This window comes from Hipposideros armiger, unplaced genomic scaffold (genome assembly GCF_001890085.2).
Source record: "Hipposideros armiger isolate ML-2016 unplaced genomic scaffold, ASM189008v1 scaffold_14, whole genome shotgun sequence".
In the NCBI taxonomy this organism is placed as follows: Eukaryota; Metazoa; Chordata; class Mammalia; order Chiroptera; family Hipposideridae; genus Hipposideros; species Hipposideros armiger.
Window position 1 is genome coordinate 5,769,099 of NW_017731364.1, and position 25,456 is coordinate 5,794,554.

General features: G+C 42.1%; 1 protein-coding gene across 3 annotated transcripts in view; it reads left to right on the forward strand.

Annotated features, from left to right (window-relative positions):
* LPP (LIM domain containing preferred translocation partner in lipoma) overlaps positions 1–25,456 on the forward strand; it is a 663,248-nt gene that overhangs the window by 71,857 nt on the left and 565,935 nt on the right. Inside the window, exons 3-5 of one of the 3 annotated variants that reach the window (XM_019623587.1) lie at positions 850–973; positions 1,141–1,275; positions 12,047–12,205. The gene's annotated coding sequence lies outside the window, so the exon portion shown is untranslated. The remainder of the gene's footprint in view (positions 1–849; positions 974–1,140; positions 1,276–12,046; positions 12,206–25,456) is intronic. The other 2 variants (XM_019623578.1, XM_019623569.1) reach the window with 2 other exon arrangements.

Consider the following 25,456-nt stretch of genomic DNA (forward strand, 5'->3'; position numbering starts at 1 on the left):
CTTGGGCCAGTGAAGCAACGTCCTCCACAACTAGACCGAAGGACAAGACAACAGCAACTTGTCTGTTCCCCTTTCCCTGATTCCCCAGCGCTGTTCCCCTCCCCCAATTCCCTAATAAAATCTTTACAAAAAAAAAGAAAATAATACATGAAACAACTGTATCATTAATTCAATAATGTTAGAAATGACAACAATATAAGTAAGAGTAGTAGTTTTTTTGATATGTGGATTTCTCCTGCATATAAAAGACACATTTTATAACAAAGCCCACTGCTTTGGCATCTGTGTTTGTTGGAATATATATTGCATCGTCCTTAGCAAGATAGTAATAGCACTTAATGAAATGAATCCTGTAATGAGGACTTACTGGGAAGTGTCAAGATTGTCCAGCTCGGTGGCTGCTCACTGGCTCTTACTTTTCAGGCAAGGAAAACTAAGGTTTAGCGGGGTCCTATAGTTAGCAATTTATCTCCAAACTCATTTCTTGTCTCTTTGTTTTTTGCTGTCGTTCAGATTTTGCTGTTAACGTTTTCCTTGCCTAAAATGTGAGTATCTAACTAATTGATCTATCTCTTTCACCTCTGATATTACCAGGAAGCTGTTTTCCCAGGCGAGTTGAGGGTGAACAGTGAAGTACCGCCGCCCTGTTTACCCATCATTCCCAGACAGATTAGTGAAATAAAAGTGCCAGAAGATGACTGGGGGCCATCGTGGGAATGATGATAGGCTTGAAACCCACAAATGGAGTGGCTTTCCTCTATATCACAGCGAGTTCATAAACCTGGGAAGTTATAAAGCTGGTAAGATCCTAGAGCTTCATAAGCAACCCCTTTCTCTCATTTTCCACAGGTGGGATCATTGAGGCTCAGAAACAGAACCGAAGACAGAATCCAGTCACCACGTTCTCAGTCTAGGACTCTCTTTCATTCTTCTACTGGGCATTCATCAGAGGGAAGATATTTTTCCTCAATTGGTGAGTCCTACACAGAAAAGAAGACTTTTCCCTTTTATAATCAATGTACATGTTTTAATGAGTTTTAAAATAATCAGTGATTTCCATTAAAAACATAGGCACTAATAACCAGGATGGACTAAGAACTAGACAAGAATTGAAATGTTCTTTCTTTTTCTCTTGAGTAGATTTCATTGGCAGTGGATGAAATATAATAATGCTAATAAAATGTGTGGCAAAGAAAAGGCAGGACTCAGCTCTTGGAAGGTGGCATGAAGAGAAATTGGAAGAAAATATGGAGTAATGATGACTTCCGATTGCCAGTAATTGTATTGCTTTCTTCTTTCTCCTTTGGCTTAGAGGAAGGTGTTTTTTAAAATTGAAAGACCGAAATGAAAATGTCAATGAACAGTGTTCTGGGCATTTGCGGGGTAAGAAAGTAATATCATTGAGTGGCTCCTGTTCACCTCTGGGCAGGGTGCTTCTTCTGTGGTCTTTCTTTATTTCCATGACAACCCTTTGAGGTAGAAGAGGTTAACTTTGCTTAGGCAAAGGGTGTGCTGCACCTGTGTCTTAAAGGGCCTGCTAGAGCTCCACTGGGATCTGAGTTTGAATCCTGTTGCAGACTCAGAAATGGGAATGGTGAGCAGGTAAGGTAAGCTTTCCCTTGTGTTTGGGATTTCCTCTGTATTTAGAGGGTAGACTAGAAAGAATGCCATGTTCTAGAAAAGAAGGGTGGTGAAAAGAATGAATGGTGTAGATCCCCTAGGCTTTAGGGAGACTTGAGGAAATAGCTGGAGAATTCTGGGAAAGGCTTCTATTTAGAATTCTAGTTCTGTGGTCTCTCTCTCCAGGGCCAGTCCATAAGTGTCCCAAGCCGTTGCTTTATACTGAAAAAATAATATGCCTTGCCATGTTTGTGATGTAGCTTTTCACAATGGAGCCAGTGCTGTTGTGATTGATCAAACCTAACTTCAATTAAAAGTGTGACTGAGTTTATAGCTACATTTTGTCGCCTCTTCTTTTTCTTTATCAATGTATCTTAAAAGACCAACTGACTTTCTGTGCACTTATGGATCTGCATAAGATAAAAGGCTAGAACTAAATTGAATATGAAGCCTTGTACTTGCATTAAAAAAAAAAAAAAAAAAGATCCAGTGTGGAATGACAGAAGGGAGAGAGTTCCTCAACAGGAGTGAGATGGAAGAGATGCAGAAGTTTTTGTTGCCTGTAAGCTCATTGTGAGCCCACAATAGCTTTTGTCTTCTAAAACACTGATGTGGACTTAGGCTGAATTAAATAGAGTATATTATCTAGAACAAAGTTGGGGGCTGGATGGGGTTGGTGGGGGAGGCGCTGACCAGAAAGTCCCTAAGTAAGGCGGGCTTCAGGCCCAGTTTGAGCAGGGCTTGGCTGCACCTCTGCTGTGCTCCTTGCTCTGTCCTCTTCTGTGTGTTGACTTCATCCTCAGGCTGTTTTGCCTTGTGGTCATGAGATGGCTGCCTGCTGGAACCTGGGCCACTGGGGAAAGAGAGCCCCGTTTGCCATATCCTCATAGACTTGGGTAACTGTGTACTTCTTATCAGTCACTGAGGCTGTGAGGAGGACGCTGGGCTAACTGGCATGTGTGAACCAGGGCTCTCTGAATTTTGGAACATCCCACCCTCATGGCAGCCTCACAGTAGACAGGCGGTGGTCCCTCAGAAGAATATCTGGGTGCTGTTAGGAAGGGGGAGAGGACTGAAGCTGTGTGACCGACCAGGAACCTTTTAACCCTCCTGTCGGCGCTCCCCTAGAGTGGCCCAGATTTTAGTCCTCATCCTCATCCTCTGAAAGTGACTCGCCATATGAGGATGCTAAGAGGACCGGAAATGATGTCCCACAAGGACTGTGATAGGAATGGGCCCCAGAGAAGACGGGATGCAGGGCATACATGATTATGGACTTTAAGACCAGAAAACCCCATCAGAAGAGGGACAGTGTCTCTTGTTCATGAGTGTTTCCCCAGAGTATAGTTGGATGTCTGGCACATGATAAGGGCAGAGTGCATTTTCATGTATAAAAAGAAAAACCCAAAGTGAGTGTACCTTTCCCTGAGGGTGTTCCATTAGGCACTGGCCAATTCTCTGTTGGAGCATTTTAGGAATTCTAGCTCAGATGAGGCTGAACTGCATGGTTTTATGAGAGTGAAACAAATGACTGGACAGAAAGAGGCTTTTGGGACCAATATGGCTTAAGAAGTTTGTGAGTTCATAAAAAGGCAGCGGGATAGGATATCAGAAGGCCTGCCAATTATTAGATGTGCAACCCTAGAAAAATACGATCTCTCTGCCTTCATTTCTCTGATCTGAGAAATAGGAATAATAATCATTGTCCTGCCTACCTCTCATGTTTGTTTAGAGCATTTAGGGTGATAGGTGCCAACCTGTTTTGCAAACTGTAAAGTGTGGTCAATGCATGATAGGTTATTACAGTTGTTTCAGTCTTTAAAGATCTACCTTGACTACACAGAAAAATAAGACTATCTAAAGTGCTCTCCCCAGGCATGTGCTTGGTGCATAGTATATGCTCAGCGTATGTCCTTCCTCCCAGCTTTGCACCCCCATCATTTCCAGGATTGGATGGGCACCAATTTGTTCTAAGTCTTGGAAAGGAGCTAGATCTGGAATCTTGCTTAATGATGGAGGTTGACGTTGATTGGAAACAGTGTATTATTATTACTTGCCATATTTATTTTTGCTCTAGGCAGCAGGAGGTGGAGAGAGGTAGATAGAGAAGACTGTGTCAGTGCTTGAGAAATCCCCTAGAAGCTGCAGTCTAGCCATTTGGCTCTTGCTTTGTTTGATTAGATAATCACACCTTCTGCTCCAGGAGTGACTGGCCCAGTGGGAGTCAGGAAGGAAATCATTTCCCTCTGTTGATACTAGTGTGCAATTGTTGGTGATAGCCAACGGCTTTCAGTTTTAATATTTCCTCTTTGGTCCTCAGAAGAATCAGGTATTAGTCTCTGCCGGAAGCAAAGCATTGGTTACTTCCTCTTAACTTGCAGAGGTGAATGTCTTGGTTCCCAACAAATACTTGGTCAGGTGGTTTCTGGGCATGTGTGACCATCTGCTTAGTCAGCTTTCATTGCTTCTATGTTATTGCTTCAAAAATTACAAAAGGATTTGCTGGGTCAGTGTAGGGACCTCATCCAGCCTCCTGAGGCTCTGTGGCTCTTCTGTCATCCAAGGATGTCTTATAGGAGGTGTTTGCTGTCCATGCAAATAAAAGGGAGAGCTCTCTCTCTCTCTCTCTCTCTCTCTCTCTCTCTCTCTCTCTCTCTCTCTCTCTCTCTTTCTCTCTTTATTGTTTCCTGCCTCCTAATTCCATAGTCTTCTGTTTTCTGACCTGCGCACAGGGGAGATACCTCTACCTTGGCGAAGGCCGTCCTCGGAGGTCACAGGAATTCCCAGGTTTCCCCTCATTGGGTTACTGCAGAGTGGAAGAAGTTTGATGGCGAATGGATGGAGAGCCTCATGAGTCCTTTGTAGATTGCTGCCAAGCATCTACCCCGGGCTCACAGAGAGTGTGCCTGTTCCCTGATCTGACCCTAGCATTGGCTTGGAAGACAGTGAACTGCATGATCTTTAGTACACCACAGTGACTTAGGCACAGCCCCTGACCTTGAGAAGCGTATAGTCCAGTTGGAGAGAAAAGACATACACATGAGAATGGAATATATGTTAGAAAAGTATGGTTTACAACACACATTCGTTCATCACCAGATATGTTTCAGGCCTCCCATTAGGTGCTTGGGAAATCAACGTAAGTCATTGACAGCTTCATATCTCATGGGGCTTAGATGAAAGGTCAGGAGAGTAGAAAGAATTGGGAACATTGGGAAAGGTTTCCAGGAAGCGGGGATCTGATCTCAGAACTTCTCAGTGAGCCGCCAAGTCTTATGACACAAGCCCAGGGAGTTGGCAGGGTGGGCCTGCGGCCATAGCTTGGTTTACTAGGGCTGAACAGGCTCTTAAGAGTGGTTGTAGCTGATAGCAGAATACAGCTGGGCAGGTAAGGAGTCTCTCACCTTGCATGTGTGGTTCAGTCTCCAGTTCATTCTCATCAATGTACTGTAGCTAGAAGTGTCATGTTGATTTTAAACTGCACTGACATTTCCATGCCCATCTTTGTATAGTCAGAGCATGCTTGAATATATGTCACCAAACTAGAAAGCATCTATGCATTCTGGGGCACAAAGGGTCCTTTTGAGAGTTCCTGATAGCGAATTTCTTAGAGTCTACTCCCCAGGTCTCATGAAAAGTGGTAGAGTTGGAAGGGTCATTAAAACAATCTCAAGGTTGGATGCTATCTTCATTATCTATAGCTGTGTAACAAATTACCCCAAATTTAACACCTTAAAACACCACACGCATTTATTATCTCACAGTTTCTGTGAGTTAGGGATAGGGAGCGGCTTAGACGGTGGCCTCAAGGTCTCTCCTGAGGTTGCAGTCTGGGTGCCTGCTGGGTCTGCGTTCTCCTTCGAAGGCTCCGTGGGGGAGAATACATAGCCAGATCACTCACATGGTTGTGGGCAGGATTCACTTACTCACAGGGTGTTGGACTTAGGACCTCGGTTCCTTGCTGACTATTGGCTAGAGGCCACCCCCAGTTCCTTGCCATGTGGGCCTCTCCATAGAGCAGCTCACAATGTGGCAACTGGCTTCCTTCGGAGCGCGTGAGCAAGAGAGAGTGCCAGAGCAAGCCACAGCCTTTTGTAACCTAATCCTGGACGTGACACACACCGTTCCCCCTGACTCATTCTATTGGCTACGAGCAAGTCACTAAATCCAGCCCATGCTCAAGGAGAGGGATTGCATGAGGGCATGGATACAGCAGGGTGGAGTTCCAGGAGACCAGCTTAGGGGCTGCCTAGGTTACATGGCATGTGCCAAGGTGGGAGTAGGAATCCCATGCAGCCACTGAATAAACTCAGCACACCTCTTTGTTTTTTTTCTTTTTAATTGTTTTTTATTGTGAAATACACATTTCTTAGAATTAGTTTCAGCTGTACAACACAGTGCAATAGTTATACTTTTTACCCCTCGAGGTGACAACTCCCCTCCCCCAATTTGCCGCCCCACTTCCCCCTCAATATCGTACATATCTATTACAATTCCCTTGACTCCACTCCCACACTATACTCCACGTCCCATGTATATATATATATATATATATATATATATATATATATATATATTCACTTATAGTTGACTTATAATATTATACAACATCAGCTTCATCAGCACACCTCTTTGAATCAATTTTACTTGAAGACATCTTGGGGTGAAACTCCATTTAAAATCTTAATATAAACGTTGATATATCATAGAGTACAAAATTGGCCCGGTTTTTCAGAGGAAAATCACAAGTTTTCAATTAACGTGATGCTCCCATGCCTCTACGTTTTTACCCTCCTTAGCACTTAGAGATGCTTTGGTGGAAATGTTTAAATGTTCTTGCTTGAGCTCTTTACTGCGCAGATAAGACACCAAGATGTGGAGAGGGGGCTGACTCTTTCGGGGTCATGGAGCCATGACCTGCCATGGGAGGAACCACCTCAGGCTCTTTTGACTCTGTCCCGGTGCTTCCCTTCTACCTCTCCACACAGTCTCTGCTTCGTAATTGGTCCATACAACTTTCAGCTATGTTTTCTCTGCTTTTTGCAACCTCTGTTCTGTCCCAGAAACAGATTGGGAAAAATAGGTCAAAATTTGGAGTCTTGAGCCTTCCTGTTGTCCCTTTAGTTAAATCTCAGGGTCTACATCTCCTGATGGGTCTTGGCTGTGTCCTGAAAAGTTGCATAAATCAGTATTCCTTGGCTCAGACAGTGTGTCTCTGCAGTTATGAATAACATTTGTATTAAGAACAGTGAGCCAATACACAACATTACTGTGAGAATGACAGGATCAGACATAAAGCCTCAGCCAGTACCTTCTGTCTGGCAGAAAGTTCTTTTTCAGAACATCCGTCTTTCCCCACCAAAACAGTCTTTTTATAAAACCCAGCTTGGCAGTACATTTTGTAGAAGATGACAGGTTCCCTTAGAGTCCACCTTAACATTCCTAAAAAATCAATGGAAATGAGAAACTTAAAATTATGGTCAAGCTCATTAGTAGCTCTACTGCCAAAATAAGGAAAGCCAGCTTTGGTCATTGAGACTGTCACTGGCCAGAATGTTAATACTATTTCTTGTTCCATGGCCCCTTTCAGCTCTCAATATTTTTTATGGTTTTAGTACTTTCAAAGTATTTTTTATCAGTTATTTGATTTTTATTGATAGTCCATAGTAGGAAATAGTTTGAAGTGGATGAAGGCAACAAGGTAAAGCAAAATTTGGAGTAGGAAGACAATCATGAATTAACTGCATAATCTTACTTAAGTCACTCAGTCATTTTTTAAACTGGTTTCCATACCTGAAAAAAAATGGGGCAAATAGCATCTACCTCACAGATTCTTTTGTGCTCACAAAGCTGTATAATATATATAAAGCACCTACTGAGTATAGTACTTACTATGCAGTTGGTGCCCGTTAAATGTTTGGTTTCCAATCTCCTTCATAGTCTGTACCTGCTAGAAACTGCCCTCAGTTCTTTCCTTTGTCAGACCGTTACCTGAAAGCCCTCGTACTGTCCTTTTGGCTTGGACCAAACCTGCAGCATTTGCATGTGTCACCTTGGATTTCATGTTTTCCTGAATAACTCAAAACCTTAACATTTACTTTTGCTCAGTGACTCCTAAGACATGAATACAGACATCACAATATACTCACGTTGTCTGGGATCTGGAAATATAGTAGTTCTGTGAACAAAATATTCATTTACTATGTTTCATGAGGAAGGCCTCTTGGGCATTGCTACTGGAAAAGTAAGCGTTGGTTTTCATGACAAGATTGGCTAGTTCAGAGCATGAGCTCCACTTAGCTGCCGTCAGCTACCTCTCCATTGTAAATGGAATCTCCTCTTGGACCTGCCCAGCACTGACCCTCCTTGGTCCCGTTTTGGACTTGTTTAGGATGACATCACCTCAACCTGCTTCAATGATGACTGGCTTGAGTTATATCAGTTATTAAAAATGATCTAATATTTTCCTTTTAAATCTAGGGCCCTGGCTCATTCTATGATTAAGCTAGTGATTTATTTATAATATGGTATGAGACGGCTGTAGCCACTCTATGATGTAATCTAAGGATGACATGAAAACAAAATAGGCTTTTACATAATGAAAGTGTTCCTGTAATACAGTTTATAGCAAAATTCTTTCTCCATTGCGATTGGAGATCTATTCTTGACTTTCCCTCTACCCCTTTTTTATCATCTTTTCCTATTTATGAGTCTTAAGGCCTTTAAGTCAATTTAAAAAAATCAGCATTTAAAACACCACAAAGACTGGTTTACTATTCTAATCTTGTCTTATCGTCCTCTTCAGTAACCTCCCCCCCTCCCCCCACCCTGCCAATGTCCTCTGTTATGGCTGCTGCTCTGCTCAGCGGCTCACAGCATCCTGTCGGTATACAACAGTCCTTACTGTTCCTTCGCTTGTACTGTTCCTTCTACTGGAGATTCTTTCCTAATCCTGAAGTTTCTTCTGCTAAATGTAGAAACAGCGCACTGATTCCTAAAGATAGCCAACTTCTTCAAGCCAGCTCAAATGCACCTCTTCCTCCAAAGCCTTCTCTGAAGCTTCGTGCCTACTTAGAAACCCTGTATCTCTCTTTCTTATAGAACTTAATACAATAGCAAGCTCTTCATCCCCATGCCAAGGAATAGTCAGGGAACATCAGAGAATAGAAAAGCGACTTAGGGGAATGGGTTAAGGGGCCTTTGTAGTTGAGGTTCTGCTCCTAACACTAAGGCATGAAGAGGTCGTGGCCCATCTTTTGAGCTGCAGTTTTCTTCATCTGAAGAATGAGTGGCCTGGATTTCATTTCATGTGGCCATATAGTATATTGGTAGTGGCTCCTTGAGATGTGTTGAGAAGGATTCTGAAGCTGTATCCTGACTGAGTGGGAAAGAGTCCATGATCATTTAGTAATATCTATAATGGCTGTGGGTGGGAAAGGGTGGTGGAGGCATACAAGAGGTCCCTTGGCTATTTTGGGTTAGATGTTTAGAGATCTCTTTTTGTTTTACTTTCTAGGATGCTTTGATTTTCTGACTTTAAGTGTCTTGCCTAAGGTCACACAGCAGGTAGTGGCTAGAATCCAGTTCTCAAGTATAGAGATGGTTAGAAACTACATATTCTAATTTCACATTTATCCATGCAGGCTGGCTGAGGGAGTTGAGAAGCTGGGGCAAACAGGACTAGAGGGGCCGTGGTTTATTGGAGGCACAGGCTCCCCAAATTTTGTATGTTTCTGATATAGAGTGAGGTCAGGAGATGCCTTTCACCTCTTTGTCTTCTTTGCTTCCAAAGAGTTACAGTGTTTGCATTGTTCTCATTTATGTCAAAGATGGCATTTTAAGGTCAAGATCACAAAGTTCGTTGACTCAGCTAGGGTTTTGTTGGGTCAGGGCTCACAGAGTTAACTCATGAATCCTTTGGATCCTCTATGCTCCTCTCTCAACCCCAGACAAAATACTTAGCTCTCAACTGAATGCTAAATTGCTTGAACATTATGCTATATACATACATACATACATACATACATACATACATACATACATACATAAATCCTGGAACAGTGAGAGAGAGAGAGAGAGAGAGAGAGAGAGAGAGAGAGAGAGAGAGAGAGGTGAGAAAGGTAGAGGGCAGCTTAGGATGGCTGATGGCACTGGTACCCAGAGCCTTTGAGCAGAAGAAGCTGGAATGGTTAGAGTGGAGAAGAGAGAGAGGAGGGACAGAGTGAGACTCTGGCATGGAAGGAGACACAGACTTGGTCTTTGCAGGTTTTTAATAGAGGCTGATGCTGGTGGGTCCTTCATAGACGGAATAAGAAGTTGGGCTGGTTGTCCTGTAGAGTCCTCCCTGTCTGGACAGTGGAATTTTCTGGAGGCATGTTTTGTGTGTATTTAAATAATTCCCATTTTAAAATGAAGGCTTTATGGATGAAAGTGATTCTTCCTTTCTCCATCGTCTTGGCACACATAAATGCTGACTTATCTTGGGCAATGTTTTGTCCCATTTAGCATTATTGATGAAGGAAAGGAGGCTAACTGAGGATGTCTTAGTATTTTTTTGTACTGAAAATATTTCTGAGGATGATTTCTATTCTTTTTAAAAAGATAGTTCCAGAGAATTCTGTTCTGTTGGTTTCCCGCAGTCCCTCCCTCACCATCCTGTTGTCAACAGCTTGTGTTTTCTATACAATCAGAGTGCGTTTTGTGTGTGTGTGTGTGTGTGTATATATATTCATGTCACTGTGCTCTGCTAGATAAGCAGATTTTTTGGGTCTTCCTCCTCCACGAAATTGTAGAAGCTTCTTAAGAGCATGAATTCTGTATTCCATAAGAGGACCCTTGGTGCCTAGTGTAGTGGTTTGCAAGTAATAATGATGACTGCTTAACAGTTGTTTATTGAGCACCTACTGTGTACCTGTCACTGTACCAGGTGCTGGGATAGAATGGTGAACAAAATCAAACAAACCTTCTACTTGATGGAGACAAATAATATGCAAACTAATGAGTAAATATGTAATATTTAGGTTGTGATCTGTTTTCAGAAGGACAATAAAGCAGGTTAAGGGCACAGAGGTACGTAGGGAGGACACTGACTAAAATTCATTGGTCTGAGAAAATCTTACTGATAAGAGTACACTTGAGCAGGGACCTGAATGAAATGAGGCAAGGAACCTAAGAAAAGAGGGGGCAGAATGTTTTAGGCTGAAAGAAAGCTATTGCAAAGGCTCTGAGACCGAAGCATGCTGGGTACATTCCAGAAAAGCGAGGAGACCAGTGTGGCTGGAATGGAGTGACCAAGGTGAAGAGTATAGGTGAAGAGGTCACCCATGCTTATAAATATAGTTGCAACAACAAATATTTGTGAAGCACGCATTGACGATGCTCAGAAAAAAAAATGGCTTTGTGATTTAAAGAATCGACAGAAATCTAACAAAAGGATGACATAAAGTACTTCTAGTTTTCAGCTAGAAGCTACAGGGGCAGTGAATGGGGAGCCAGGATAGCAGTGATGGGCAGCTCAGAACAGGATCCAGTCGCGGAGGATACTGGTTTCCCTCCTGTCTGTCGCCTTCTGTGACTGCGAACTCTCCGATTTAACTCTCCGATTTTCTGCTCCTGCAGCAGGCACACCTGCAGGGCGGCTGGGGCCCTGGATGCAGATGGGCAATTGCATGCCTAATCACCCATTCAGGCACCCACTTATTTGTTTTCCACATGCAAATATGGGTTTTTTTGCAGATGGATTTAATATATTTGTTGCTTCCCCATTTTATTTAAAACAAAACAAACGACCAACCATGTCAGTTGAGGGCAACAAATAGAAACGTGAGTATTTGCTATTCCTGCTGATGACACGGCTGAAAGGGATCCTAGGCAAATCAGCCTTTTCTGTGCTCAATTTTATTTTTACTTTATGTTAACCCTTCTTAATATCATTACTGGTTAAAAAAAACCACACACACACACACACAAACCAAAAACGGTTTTAAAGAGTGATGTGGTCTTATTTTCCCTAAATCATTTTCTCAATATTTCAGGCCCCTTATGTTTACCACTTTGACCTTTTTAGTTTCTGAACTTCTGGCCTATTTGAAAAAAAGGCGGGGTGGGGGGGATGGGGCGCATCATGGAATCTCCAAAGGCCATTGACAGGTGGTGCTTACAACTTCTTTAGCCTGGAAATAAACAAATAAACAAACACAAATTAGAAGTATTTGCTCCTATTAACGTGCTAGTATTGTTTATTGTGCAAGATCATGCAAAAAGTCACTTCCATCTATCTGGGAGCCTGTAGGGAAACACCAATACAAGATAGAGGGCTTTGGTGAGTTTGCTTTGATTTCTAATGCACTTGCAGAACTCTAGAACAGGATGTCAGAAATGGTAGATACCTTGACCTTTACTTTATCCCAGACACTTCATTTTATAGTTAGGGAAACTGAGGCCCAGCGAGGTAAAATGACTTCAAGATCTCAGAGAGGATGAGGTAGAGATTGGACTTGAGCTGCTGGGACCCAGGCAGATGGCTTCCTCTGTGGCCTAGAGTGATGCAGGCGCTGCTGCAATGCACAGAAGAGCTTCTCTCAAGGTGAGTCTTTGTGTAAATGGCTACTGTATGTCTCATTTTTCTCTCATAAACTAACTTAAACATCTTTTTGGTGCCAAATCTTAAGCAGAGAAACAGCGATGGGGACTGTGGGTAGGGATTGCTTGCACTTGCCTTCTAAGGTGGTGGACTGGAAAGTGTATGTATGTGTGTGTGTGAGAGGGTGAAGTGGAGATGAACACACTTGGAGGGAGAGGGCAGACCACTTGGCAGTAGGGATTTCATAATTAGGCACATGATTTCTGAGTCAGAAGGAAGCCTAAAAGTTACTGAAATTGACTGCTTTATTTTGTAGAAAAACGAGCTGATGTCCAGAGTGGTGGAGAGCCTAACCCCAAATCATTCAACTTTAATTGAGTAGTTAGAATATTAGACGAGCAGCATCTTTTGAAAGACATTTTTATTTGGAAAAGTACCAGTCATCACTATGAAATTGTGTGCACTGGTTAGCTGGCAGGGCTGCTCCGGTGAGGTGAGGCGTCTGCCTTCTCTGGGGTTCCTTGCTCAGACCTGGCTTTGGCAGGAGGTGCCTGGCAAGGCTTCTCTGTTCTTGCAGAGATGACAGACACACGATCAGACGTCAGGTGAATGCTTAGTTAATCCGCTGCCCCGATGGCTAGCATAGACATGATCCTCTGAAAAAGTTAGGTTTGGAGATCAAGGCCAGTTAAGTATACATTTTGTGGGTCATTTCTATGTTCTTCAGTGCAGGACCCTTTCACTTCTAAGTGTAAGACGTTAAGACGCTGGATGATGGGGTATGTATGCAAAGTCCAAGGTGATATTTTTGGAGATAGCCTGAGAGCAGAAAGGTCCATCTGGATGAAAAGGACACACTTGTGTCAGGAACATGTTGGGAGAGGGTTACCCTTCTGTGTAGTGGCTGCAAGAGTAGTGAATGGTCCGGGGCAGCCTTAGTTCTGAAGGTCTGCGATCTGAAAGAGGGAGAGAGGAAGGGAGTATTGATACGGCATGAATTCAGTACAGACATCTGCTGTGTCTGCCGCCTGTGCTGGGGGCCTCTCTGCAGCTGTTTGTCCTGAGGTGAATGCTGTCTGTTGCTCCTGCTGATACTACATGGCTTGATATAAGTGCTTCCCACAGTGTGCTGGGCAACCCCAGACACCAATGGCAGCCTCCGTGTCCCTGGCAGACGCAGCGTGTGAAGGGTTTAAGTGTCTCCGTACTTGTTTCCCGTAGTTTTTTCTTCTCCCTTTCTACCATCCTCACCCACCTCCCCCTTTGAGAAAACAAAATCATCAGGATGGTCTGAAGGTTCATTCGTGTCGATTTGTTGGTATTTTGTAACTAATTTGTTTCCTGGTCATGTATGAAATTAATTTACTTTATGTGAGCCCTCATTATAATAAACTTGCGCTCTCCTCGGCTGTATGCTTTCTTTTCTTTTTGGAGAAGTGCTATCGTTCTCTCCTTGGACCTGCAGCTTTCTTGTCTGCACAACCTATTTTTGAAGAATGTTTAGGCTTTGCTAGAATTACTGCTATAGAAGCAATTCAGATGTCAGACTCTCACACTTAACTTGCTTTTCTAGAAACAATTTATTTTTCCTTGAGCTTCAATGTGTAGCAGTGGGGAACAGGGCATTCTGAAAATAAGAAAAGCATGCCAAATGAGTTACTGATTTCCAGCAAGGCACATGGAAAAAAGGTTTTATTTCAGTGACCTCTCTGCTCACTGGAAAACTCTGGGCTGGTGGATTTCAGGATCCCAAGACTGCGAGTGCTCTCGAGTTACTGGGTGATGAGGGTGAATCGCAGGGTAGAGGATGCTTTCGTGTTGGGCAGAGGGCTGTTACAGAGACATGCCATCCTTTGGCATTAAGATACACTGCTTCTTCCAGTTGGGTAATGTTAAGGAATGGCTCCATTAAACCCCCAAATACGTGGAGCATATAAATAATGCAGAGCTTTTCAAGAGTCAGCCTTTCCATGGCTTAAGTTTTAGCATGGCTGAATGGCCAAACTCGGGGATTCCTACTGGATTTGTTCAGCAAATTTCTTACTTAAAGACATAGGTCCACCTTTCATGTACCCCTGTCCCATGCTCACAACCCCATTTTGGGGGTGTCTCTGTTCAATTCTTCTGGCATTCCAGACTACGTGGTACTGTTAAAAATAACACACTAAGTAAGAGAGCAGGCGAGCCTGACCCCAGCTGTGCCACAGCCACCTGTGGAACTATTCGCAGGCATTTTCATTTATTTGACAAACATTTACATGAGCCCTTTTTACACATTAGGTTCCGGAGATACAAAAATGTGTAAGAGCATGGTTCTTCTCCTCCCAGCTTAGAGTCAGCGGTAGAGAGTTCACTTCCCAAATAGAACGAGGAGTGACTTCTTTCTTGACCTCCTTTTTACATATGGAAGAGCCAGAACTGGGCTTGACGATGCCAAGGTCCCTCTATTGTGATGCTCATGTGCAATCACTTGTACAAAATTCGTGAAACATCCAGTAATCACTCATCCAACTGAAAACTGGCGACCATTCTCCTTTTCTCCCCAGTTTATAGGGGGTGGTGTTGAAGATGAATGAGGCAATATCTACAAAATGCCTTAATAAGCAAGTTGGAGAAAGACATGATATAAGTTTGAGGCATTATTATTAACGGAAAAATGAAAACAAGGGCTGATGTTTTCAGCGTGAACAGATGGTTCCTTTGTTTAGAATTTGAGTATAAAGGAGAAAGAAAAGGATATACTTGCTGTATTATTTAGGACCCAAATGTGAGTGACTTTAAAATGCCAAAACAATCTGGTTAGGAAAGTCCCATGGATTCAAAATAGCTCCTACACTGATCAAACTATAATTAATATAACAAAAAATGACAGTAAGAAAAATCCTAATAAGAAATGCCACAGTGACAATTGACACAACCTAACAAAAACTCCCCAAAACTTAATTTTTCCTGTCTTCAGGAGCTATACCACACAGCGGAGCAAATTAGTGAGAACTGATTTAAAACTGTATTTCTTTCAAAAGTCGTTCCCGCCCCCCAAGTTATTTCAGTTTTCCATGACTCATAAAGGAAATCTTTAGGATTCACAAGAAATTGGCAATCATCTCCCACCTTTGCTGTTGGATACTGATAGAAAAATGGTGCGAGTTGGGGCCGTTTAATTAGGGGAGCAAACCTCAAAGCACCTGGGTGGTGGTGCAGAGGGCTGGATCAGGGAAGGACCTTGGAGACGCTTGGGAAAAAAGGGTTGTGAACTTTTTTCTACCTCTCTCTTCCTTTATTTCTTAATTTCTTAGGATCATTCTCTGCAATACATGGTTAATTAATATATCCTTTTAGCACACTCTTTACCCTCCTAGTGCCTATTACCCTTGAGTCGACCAAAAATGCGGGCTGTGAGAATGAGTCATAGCCCACCACACTGGGAGCGTTGAGTAAAACGTGCTTGACTCGTATCAGGTGCCGTCTAACCTGTGGTGTGCCTGGGCAGGGTGACCTCAGTCTCTCTGGGCTTTGGTTTCCCCACTGTGGAAAAAAGAGGTTAACCAGAATGTTCATTCTGACACGCACCTGAGCTCAGGTCTACACCTGTTTATAGGCAGCTGTAGGAAGGCTGGGAATGGCTTTTCATCTGGGAAGGGTGGAGAGCAAACGTGCCTCTTCAAGACAACGATAACAAGAAGTCCACACCGCAGAAGTGGGAACCTCTTAACCATTTATTCTCTGAGCTTCCTGCTAAAATTGTTCCTCACCCTCCTGGTGGCCTCAGATGGCAGTGTGGCCTAGCTGGGGCTGGCCAGCTCATTTACAGACCCAGAGGAGCAGGATGGGCTTGGGGAGAGGTACCTCTAGGAGTTTGGAGTTCTGCATTCCAGTCCCACTTCTGCTCCGAACCACGTGGGACCTTCTCAAAGGCTTTTCCTGGTCTGATTCACTGGTTGGTCTGTGAGTCATCAAAGCCATGAGAAGCTATGGCTTTGGTTTCTGCCCTCAAGGGCTCATCTTTGCTCAGAATACTCAGAATGCATGAGAATACTCTCATGGCGCACGCCTGTGTCCCTGTTAGAGACCTAATTCCCTCTACCTTGTATTCAAGTCAGAAGTATAATTATTAGTTGTAGAGGTGCTCCTCTCAGTGTCATTCCTGGTCACCCACCCTCTTGTCTTAAAGCTGCAGGTGCTCATTACCTCTTATGTCCGTCTTCTGCCCTGAACTGTGCACTCAGCCGCGTCCTGCTCATTTCTGAAGCCTCAGCCTGTTCCTTGGTCCTTGATACATAGTACATTTTCAATAAATGTCAGTTGAATGAATGCATGCTGGATGGATGATTCTGGATTTCCTTGAGGGCACTGACCGTGTCTAATGAGTTTCTTTCACCAAGTGTCCAACCCAGTGCTTTGAATGCAGTATGGAATCAGCTGCTGTTTGTTGTAGAGACGGATCCAGAGCAAGGAAGGCATGTTTAGATAGAAATCGTTTAGCTTGGTCGCAACTAGTACCTTTGGAAAACCTGGCTCGACAGAAGTCAGAGCACTTGTGGTCTCTGATCTGGCACCATGGGGGTGGCTGAATAATTGCTCCTCCTGAATTCCTCACTGTCTGTCACAATGTTGCATGCTGGCCTCCTTAGTTGGCTGTGCTAGTGACTACCTCTTATCCTTGGTCTGTTGCTAGTGTCAATTTTTTTTTTTTTCCTTTTCCTTGAACTGATCACCCAAGGCTTGAATTAGAGTAAATTGTTTGCATAATTCTGCCTTATTTGATTTTAAACAGTTTGTGGGCAGGGCTGTTTTCTCATAATTGTGTTCTACATGAGTTCTGGCACAGAGCCACCCACAGAGAAAGTGCTCAGTAAATATCTGTGAACTTGAATTTCATTCCACCTCATTAACTATCCTGCTGCCTTTCACCTCTTCTTAGGAGCCAGCTTGTATAATAATGCCACCCATACAATGAAGGCTGCAAAGTAAACTTAATCAAATAACAAAGCGTGTTTCCTTTTCCAACCTCCACATTTTTTTGTAGATCAAAATAACTTTGTTATGGGGTGTGCCTGCTTTTTAAAAAAATCAAAGAATGGCATTGTGCTACCCTTACTGTCCTTTGTTGTCCATGCAATCTTAATATGTGAAGAAAACAAAAAGATTTCCGTTTTTGACTGTAATAGTTGAAATATATTTTCAAATTTTTCCATTTCTTTTTTTTTTTTTTTGGCTGATACCCTAAAATAGGTGTGACATGATGGGGGGGTTTCTATTAGAATGTCCCTTGGATAATCTATGTGCTTAATTGTTTTGTCTGCTTGAGCAAGTTTCTTTGTCCCTCGTTATTTCATTATCTCTAAAATGAGATTGTACAACAAGATGATCACCACAACTCTTTTTATTTCTTTTGACATTAAGTTCATGGTACCCCAGGGCTTGGGAAACATGCAGATATTTCTAGGCATCGACTTCATTTTTCTGCCCTATGAGTGGAAATGATGACCCATAAATCTCTGTAATCATCAGCCTCAGTAACTTTCAGACGCCTCTAGGAAGCAGATACCCTGCAATTCATTGCACTAATTTGTTTGTGATTAATATCCTCTGCCCCTTTCTCATTTCCCAAGCTCAGGTTTTAATATTTCATTATAGGGAATTCTTTTCCTCTTGGACTGAATATCTTGCACAACGTTACTAATCCATTAAGTGACTTAACACTTTGTTTACATCTAAAGTTTTTCATTCATTTTTTTTTACAGCCTCAGATGCGAGGTTATGGGGTTGGTCTCAGTCTCCTTTGCTAGAGATTAGTGAACCAAAGCTTGGAGAGGGGACTCCGCCTGTCTCAAGTCACACAGATGAACTATAACGGGGACTATATTCAGCCTATATTTAAAAGCCAGAAAGGAAAGCCTCTGACCTTCAGAAATCGGAGACGCATGTCACTGTGGAGTGTAGAGACTTGAGTGTGACTAAGCTCAAGTCACTTGAGCAGAAAGAGCCTCACTTGACCCATCTGTGAAATGGGGTAACGACCTCTTTTCTGCATGAAGGCAGAGGTCTGTCAGGATGACCTCTGGAGAGTTCTTCCTACCCTGGAATCTATGATTTTGTGAGCAAGTAAAACCCACAGCCAAGGTACTAGTTGCCAGGTGCTTTGGTGGGATAAAAAAGGTTGAGGCTATTTTTAGAGCCTTAAACTGTTTATAGACTAGTTGGTAAGAGACAAATATCTTTGAAAAACTAAGGAATAGTTTTATATATTATATAAGGAAGGTGATAAAAACTGATATTCATATAAACAGGGGTGACCAAAACATGTACACATTTTCAAAGTTGAATTGAATTATGGTAGCAATGTGTAGTATGACATTCGCTCAAAAGATGGCGTTAATCAAAATGAATGCCAGTGTCATTCATTGTATTACAATTTTAATAGTGTTTCCTTTCTTAAAATGTGTGTACATTTTTAGTTTGGCACCCTGTGTATATAAAGTGCTTTAAAATTTATTAATACATTTTTATAGACTAGTAAAATGGGTTTGTCATTTTTTTGTTGTGGAAACTGAACCAGGGAGAGAAACAAAATGATGTTATCAGTGTCAGTCTAAGGACACTGTAAAAAAGCAGATTGCTGAAGCTTTTTCTGGAACGTAGGAGCTGCAAAGGAGCTTGGAATCTTCTAGTCCACTGGTTTGCAAACTTGACCACCCATTAAAATCCCCAGAGGTACTTTAAAAAAAAGTGCTCTGTCCCTCAGCTGCTCACCTGAATAACAGTTTCTGTGGGGGGGGGGGGGCAGAGCTTCAGTGTTATTGTAAAACTTCTGGGAGAACCACTGGTCTAGCCTGGATCTTGCATATGTGTCTCTGATGGAATCTTGGTTAACATCTTACTTCGTGGGCTGCACCTCTGGGCTATCATCTCCCAGACTCTAACTGAAAACTACCTGACAGACAACCCAAGAATTTCACCCAAACGACATGAATGCACTGGCGACTACTGAAAAGCCTCATAAGTTCTCTGGGGCCATAAAATAAATGTTGTGTAAAGGAAAAGAAGGAGTTAACATTTTTTACATTGGAACGAGCTTTCTCTTTATGTTTCTAAGAATGTTTAAAAATGATAGCAAGGAATATATTTCATTGCTTTAATTGTTCAAGGCCTTTTTAAAGTATGTGCAATAAAATACCATTTAAGCTAACTGACCTTTATATTGTAATGCTTTTTGAAAGGGAACAATACCTAGTACTCAGCTGCAGTGTAATTTTTAAATACATACATATTTAAAAATAAATAAGTATTTAAATACACCACACACACACACACACACACACATATATATTTTTTCCCCTTTCTTTTTTTCTTTTTCCTCAGTCAGCAGAGCCTGTCTTGGCATCTGAGGACTGAGAGTTTTGCTGCCTTCCCAGATATTTTACCTGTTTCTGTTTAAACATCAAGTTCCATAAGGTTGAAGGCTCTTGACCTCATAATGTCTAACCTTCATATCTTTTTTCCCCCCTTCTCCAAACTTATTCAGGAAGGAAACTTCAAGGCCTGATTCACTGATTTACTAATTTTTCCTTCTGCTCCGAAGTTCAGGTGTATAATGGAAGGCAACACATGTGACCTAATCCATATTTTGATAAAAAGGCTGTTTCCTGCCTCCCCATCTGTTGATAATGATAATAGCTTACCTCAAAGGCTATTGAAGACAGAGTTTTAAAAATTGATGCTAGCTATAACCTTGTTAGATATAGTTCATCTTCCAGCTTTAAACTTGCTCTTTCTAGAAGGGAAATAGTACTCGGATTGCAAATGTGGTGAACTGGAATTTCAGAGGCTTGAATTGACCTACAAATCGTGTAATTGTAGCCCTGGTTACAGATCCACTGTGGCCTTGGGCTTCTTAGGTGTTGTTCATAGAATATTTTTCCATGTTAAAATATACAAAATTTGTTGTGTAGTTTTGAAATATATGTACACATAATATTACATGGAATGAAATATATTGGGCTTAATTTATTATTTTAAAATCCTTTGGAAAATAGAGCTAATTCTCAGTTGCTATGTTTTTTTCTTTCTCTTTCTCAGAGGGTATTTTTCCCTTAAAATTTTCAAGATATATGTATGATTTCAAACATAAAAAAAGTTTCAAGAATAAGAATAGTCCAAATAATATCTATATGCTTTTATCCAGATTCATTTATTAAAATTTTATCTCATTTGCATTCTCCTCTTCTTTCTCTTTATCTCTCTGTATATTACATATATATATATNAATTTGAACAATGCAGAATAGTACAAAGAAGAGAATAAAAACCTCTCCAGGTCCACTCAGTGATAATCATTGTTAAAGTTTTGAAAAACACCTTACTCAATCTCTCTCTCTCTCTCTCTCTCTCTCTCTCTCTCTCTCTCTCTCTCTCTCTCTCTCCCTCTCTTTCTCTCTTTCTCTCTTTCTCATAGATGCATGCACACACATAATATTTCCACAAATGACTAGATTTACAATTACACAAATAATTGCAGACATATCTATGATGTGCCTTTTCACTCAATAACATGGCTTGAAAAAATTTATATTAATAAATATAGATCTCTCAGACTCAAAGTGTAATTTTCTTAAGGACTGGTGGTAGTATTTAAAATCTTCTTTGTAGATATATATGTATATGTATACTTAGTATATACATATATATATATATGTGTATATATGGCTTCATGATTAAAAAAAACAGTTCTTTAGCTATAATGGGATATTATCTGCACTTACTACTATAGTAGTTTTAGCAAGGCTGTTTGTAAATTTGGGTACTGTTGACTAAGCATTTAAAGTGAGGCAGACGCTGTGCTAGGTGCCGGGATTAACAAGAGCCTCAGATGTTGCTGCTGCCCTCTCAGGCTCTGCCTGCTGGGAAGCGCACACACTGAGAAGCCACTTGTGTTGTGGGACAAGCTCGGGAGCACAGAGGGGGCGACCACAGCCTTCGTTCTGTCCTTTATTTCTGATAATGAGAAGGCTGCTTGTCCCATTGCTAGTGAGCTGCTAACTCTCCTGATATTTCCTGGAAGCGTGAATCTGGGTATTATTAAAATTAATTAATAATAAAATATATTAAAAATAGCATATCTTTTTTTTTAACGGTAAAAGCAATATGTGCTCTTGTTGTACATTTAGAATGTACACGAAAGTATAAAACAGAAGATGAAAATCATCTGTTATCCCACCTTTTACAGGTAACTGCTACATTTGTGGAAGTCTCTTTGGATATGTGGCCCCAGGTTTTTTTACCTGAACTGACCCTCCACAACCTAGTTTTCAGCTCCGCTTTATATAATATTTTTTAAATGTTCAAGATGAAAAAAAGTTCCATCTCAACCAAAATGCACTTGCATCTCTTTGCAGGCACGTACCCACAAACATGCACACGTACAAAGGGGAGCGGTCACTCTAGCTGAGCACCAAGCTCTCCTTTGACAGATAGAAAAACCGATGCCTAGAACTTGTCCAACGTTGTGTTAGAAAAAGAAAAGAAAAAAAAAAAAAGAAAGAAAAGAGTGGCAATTAATACTGAAGCCCCGGTCTCTAGAATTCAGATCCAGTGCATTTTCTCCTCTACTGTGACACCTCCTTACTAGGTCATAGAAGCAGTGGTAGAGAAAGAAAAGGAAAAACACGTCAGTTCTAAAGAGTGTGTTTTTTTTTCCCCTGTGTCCTTTAGCTGAGCTATTTTTGTGACTATTCAGTACATGTACAATGCCGCCTCTCGGAGCGTTCTGGCTGGACTGAGAGGCCATTCATTGCCGACTGCAGGCATGCTGTCCCTCCATGGTTGGCTCTGTGGAGTCCTCAGCCAGGAAACCAGATGGGAACAGACTATTCCAATATAAAAATCAAATTCAGGGTCTGAGTGTACACAGAAAAAAATTACTGTGAATTATGTTGGATTATATACATAACAATGAAACAGTGATTTATCAGTGTGCGCCTGGCTGGGGAGGGGGTCCAGGGTGATGTTAGGGTTGACTCATCTCTTAGTCTGATCTAGTCACAGGCTCTGATAAGTCTTATACACAAATGCAAACTCTTGACTCTCCTTAAATGTGACCCTGTTACTCTAGCTCTCAAAACCTTCAGTTATTTCTTTTTGCATATAGAACGAAGCACGGATTCCTCCGTCTGGCATTTAAGGCCCCCTGTGACCTGTCCCGCAGACACTGATATAATAGGGAAATGTCATAATGGAGCTGTGAAGAGCCAGACTTTGCAGCCAGGCTGCTCCAGCACCAACTGGCACTCTTACCTGGGCTGGTCACCGAACCCTCTGGTGCTTCAGTTTCCTCATGTGCCGAATGGGAATAGGGTTGTTATGGACAGTCAGTGAGTCAGGATTTGCAAAGGTCTTACCAGTGACCCGGTCATAATCCATCACATAGAAAGTTCTATATTAATTTATTAAACAAATACTTTTCCAGCTCCTCTACTGAGAGCATTTCTCTTTTGCACTGGATTTCTGGTCATTCCTGAGACAGTCCCTCATTTTCCTGCCTCTGTGCAGCTGTGACTCTCNATCTTTTATTTCATTGTTTCTAGCGTTTGATTATAGTTAGAAAGCATTTCCCAACACCTACATTCACTCTGTTATCTTCCACTACCTGCATAGTCAGTTTTCACATTTAGATCTCTTAATCATTTGCAATTTATTCTTGTGTATGATGTGATGAATGTATCTAATACTATCTTTTTTCAATGGGTATCTAAATAGGTTCTCAATTCCTTGTTCTCCCTCTTCTCCTTCTGGTACCCATGTGATGCGAATATTGATTATGCTTGATATTATCTCAAAGGCCCCTTAAACTATCCTCCCTTTTTTTGGATTCTTTTTTCTTTCTGCTGTTCTGATAGGGTTTTTTGCTACCTTATCTTCTAAATCACTGACTCACTCTTCTGCTTTATCTAATCTACTTTTGATTCCCTGTAATGTATTCTTCATTTCAGTTATTGTATTCTTTATTTTTGACTGGTTCTTTTTTATATTTTCCATCTCCATTTTTATGTTTCCTGTCTCTTTGTTGAAGTTCTCACTGAGCATCCTTATAACCAGTTTTTTGAACTTTGCATGTGGAAGATTGCTTGTCTCCATTTTGTCTACTTTTTCTGGACTTTGTTCTGTTCTTTTATTTGGGACATGTTTCTTTGTCTCCTCATTTTGGCTGCCTTTTTGTGTTTCTTTCCATGTATTAGGTAGGGCTGCTATGTCTCCTGGGCTTGGTAGAGTGGTGTCCTGTGTGGCCCAGTGGTGCCGCCTCTCTGATCACTAGAGCTGGGTGGCTCAGGTGTGTTCCTTGTGTGGGTTGTGTGTGCCCTCCTGTTGTAGGCAAGCCTTAGTTGCTGTTTACATGCCAGTGGAAGGGATTGACCCTCAGACTGACTGGTTGTGAGGCCTGGCTGTGACTACATTGAAGGAGCCGCTGTGCAGGAGCCGACCCTATGGAGCAGGGTTCACTTCAGCAGGGCTCTGGTGCCTGCTCTGTCTGCCCTTTGGGTGTGCCATCCTTGGAGGTGGCCGGGTGATGTTCCAGCTTGGTTTGAAGCTGGCCGCTGGACATGCCAGCCCCAGGGTCACCTGGGAGGGGACCCACTGCATGCCAAATTCAGCTGTAGCCTGTGCCCTGCTCAGGGACACCTGGCATGAGCCACAAAGCAAACCACAAATGGCCGCTGCCTGTGCTGTGCTTGGAGCTGTCTCAAGAGGCCAAGCCATGGACCACTGGCTGTCGCTAGTGTTAGGCTTAGGGCTGCTCAGCTACAGGTATGTGACATTGCTGAAGCCAGATGCTTGTTTGGGTTTTGTGAACCTTTGAGAGACTTTAGGAAAGTCTGCAGCATGAGCCAAGGCAGGTGGTTTGTATGAAAAAGTTACTGGAAACAGCTTGGGTGTGCCCAAAAGTTGGGTGGGGCAGGGTCTCTGAATCAGCAGGGTAGGGTGAATGAATGGTGATAGCTAGTTGGATGGAGACTTAGATAAGGCAGTCATCTGTGTCTGCAGGCTGGGAAGGGTGGGTGGGGGTGGGGGGTGCTCAACAAAAAAACAATGTCTTCTTCCAGCTCCTGTCCGTGAGAAGCTACCCTTCCAGCCCTCACTTTGAAGCCAAACAACTCAGTTCCTTCCCATATGTCCTTGTCACTTTTCAAGCTGCTGCCCCAGTGCTTGGAGCTGAGAGTGAGTTAATCAGTGACTAAGCCCATGTGCATGGGCCTTCCAAAAAGAAGGTCTGGAACTGCAGCCACCTTCTTCCCTCCTCAGCTACAATTTTCGCTGGTTTTCACAACAAGAAATTATGGGGGTTTCTCTGCCTGACACTGGAAACTTAGGCAGGAGAGCCTGCTATGGTGCTGGGTCCCCTCACTGCTTTAGGGGAGTGGGGAACTTCCACAGCTGAGATATTGCTCCCGATTTTTAATGTCACATGCAGGTGTGGGACTAGCCTGTTCCTCATCTCTGCCCCTCCTACCAGGCTCGAGGTGGCTTCCTCTGTATGCACTCAGTTGTAGGGCTTTGGTTCAGCAGGATTTCAAGCAATTTTCAGTGATGATTGTTTTGTAGTTTAGCTGTAATTTTGATGTGATTGTGAGAGGAGGGAAGCATAGCTTTTACCTACTCAGCCATCTTGACTAGAATTTCTCTCCTATCTTTTGTAAAATAACTTACTTTATCATAATTTAATATTGATGGCACAACAATTATTGTGCATTTTGCAAGCTGACTTTTGCTAAATGATAGTGTTTTCTGATCTGTCGATAGGTAGTCCATAAAAAGGGGCGTTTTTGTGGATAAACATGATTGAGAAATGCCAACTTAAGCAAATTTAGACATGTGTCCTTGCTGTAGGACGTCTTAGACCTCTTAGTAGGAATTTGCCAAATTTATATGATTAGGAACAAATATCTGCCACACCCCTTATTAGCTTTGATACTTTGATCTTAACACTCACATTTATTAGGGCTAAAATATTGTGTTATATAGTATCAGGATTCCACATCTTCTTTCGGGTTTCATTGTTTCCTCCTAAATTCTTCTAAAGTCAAGCTCTATGATGGCAAGGACTATGCCTGTTTTATTCATTACTGTAGCACAAACACTTACCACAGTGCCAGGCATATAGTAGGGGCTCATTCAGTATTTCTGAGCTTGAAGTTGTCAGCTCTCATTTCACTTGTCGCAGTATTTCTGGTTTTGTTCCCTTCCAAATGTGTGTGTGTGT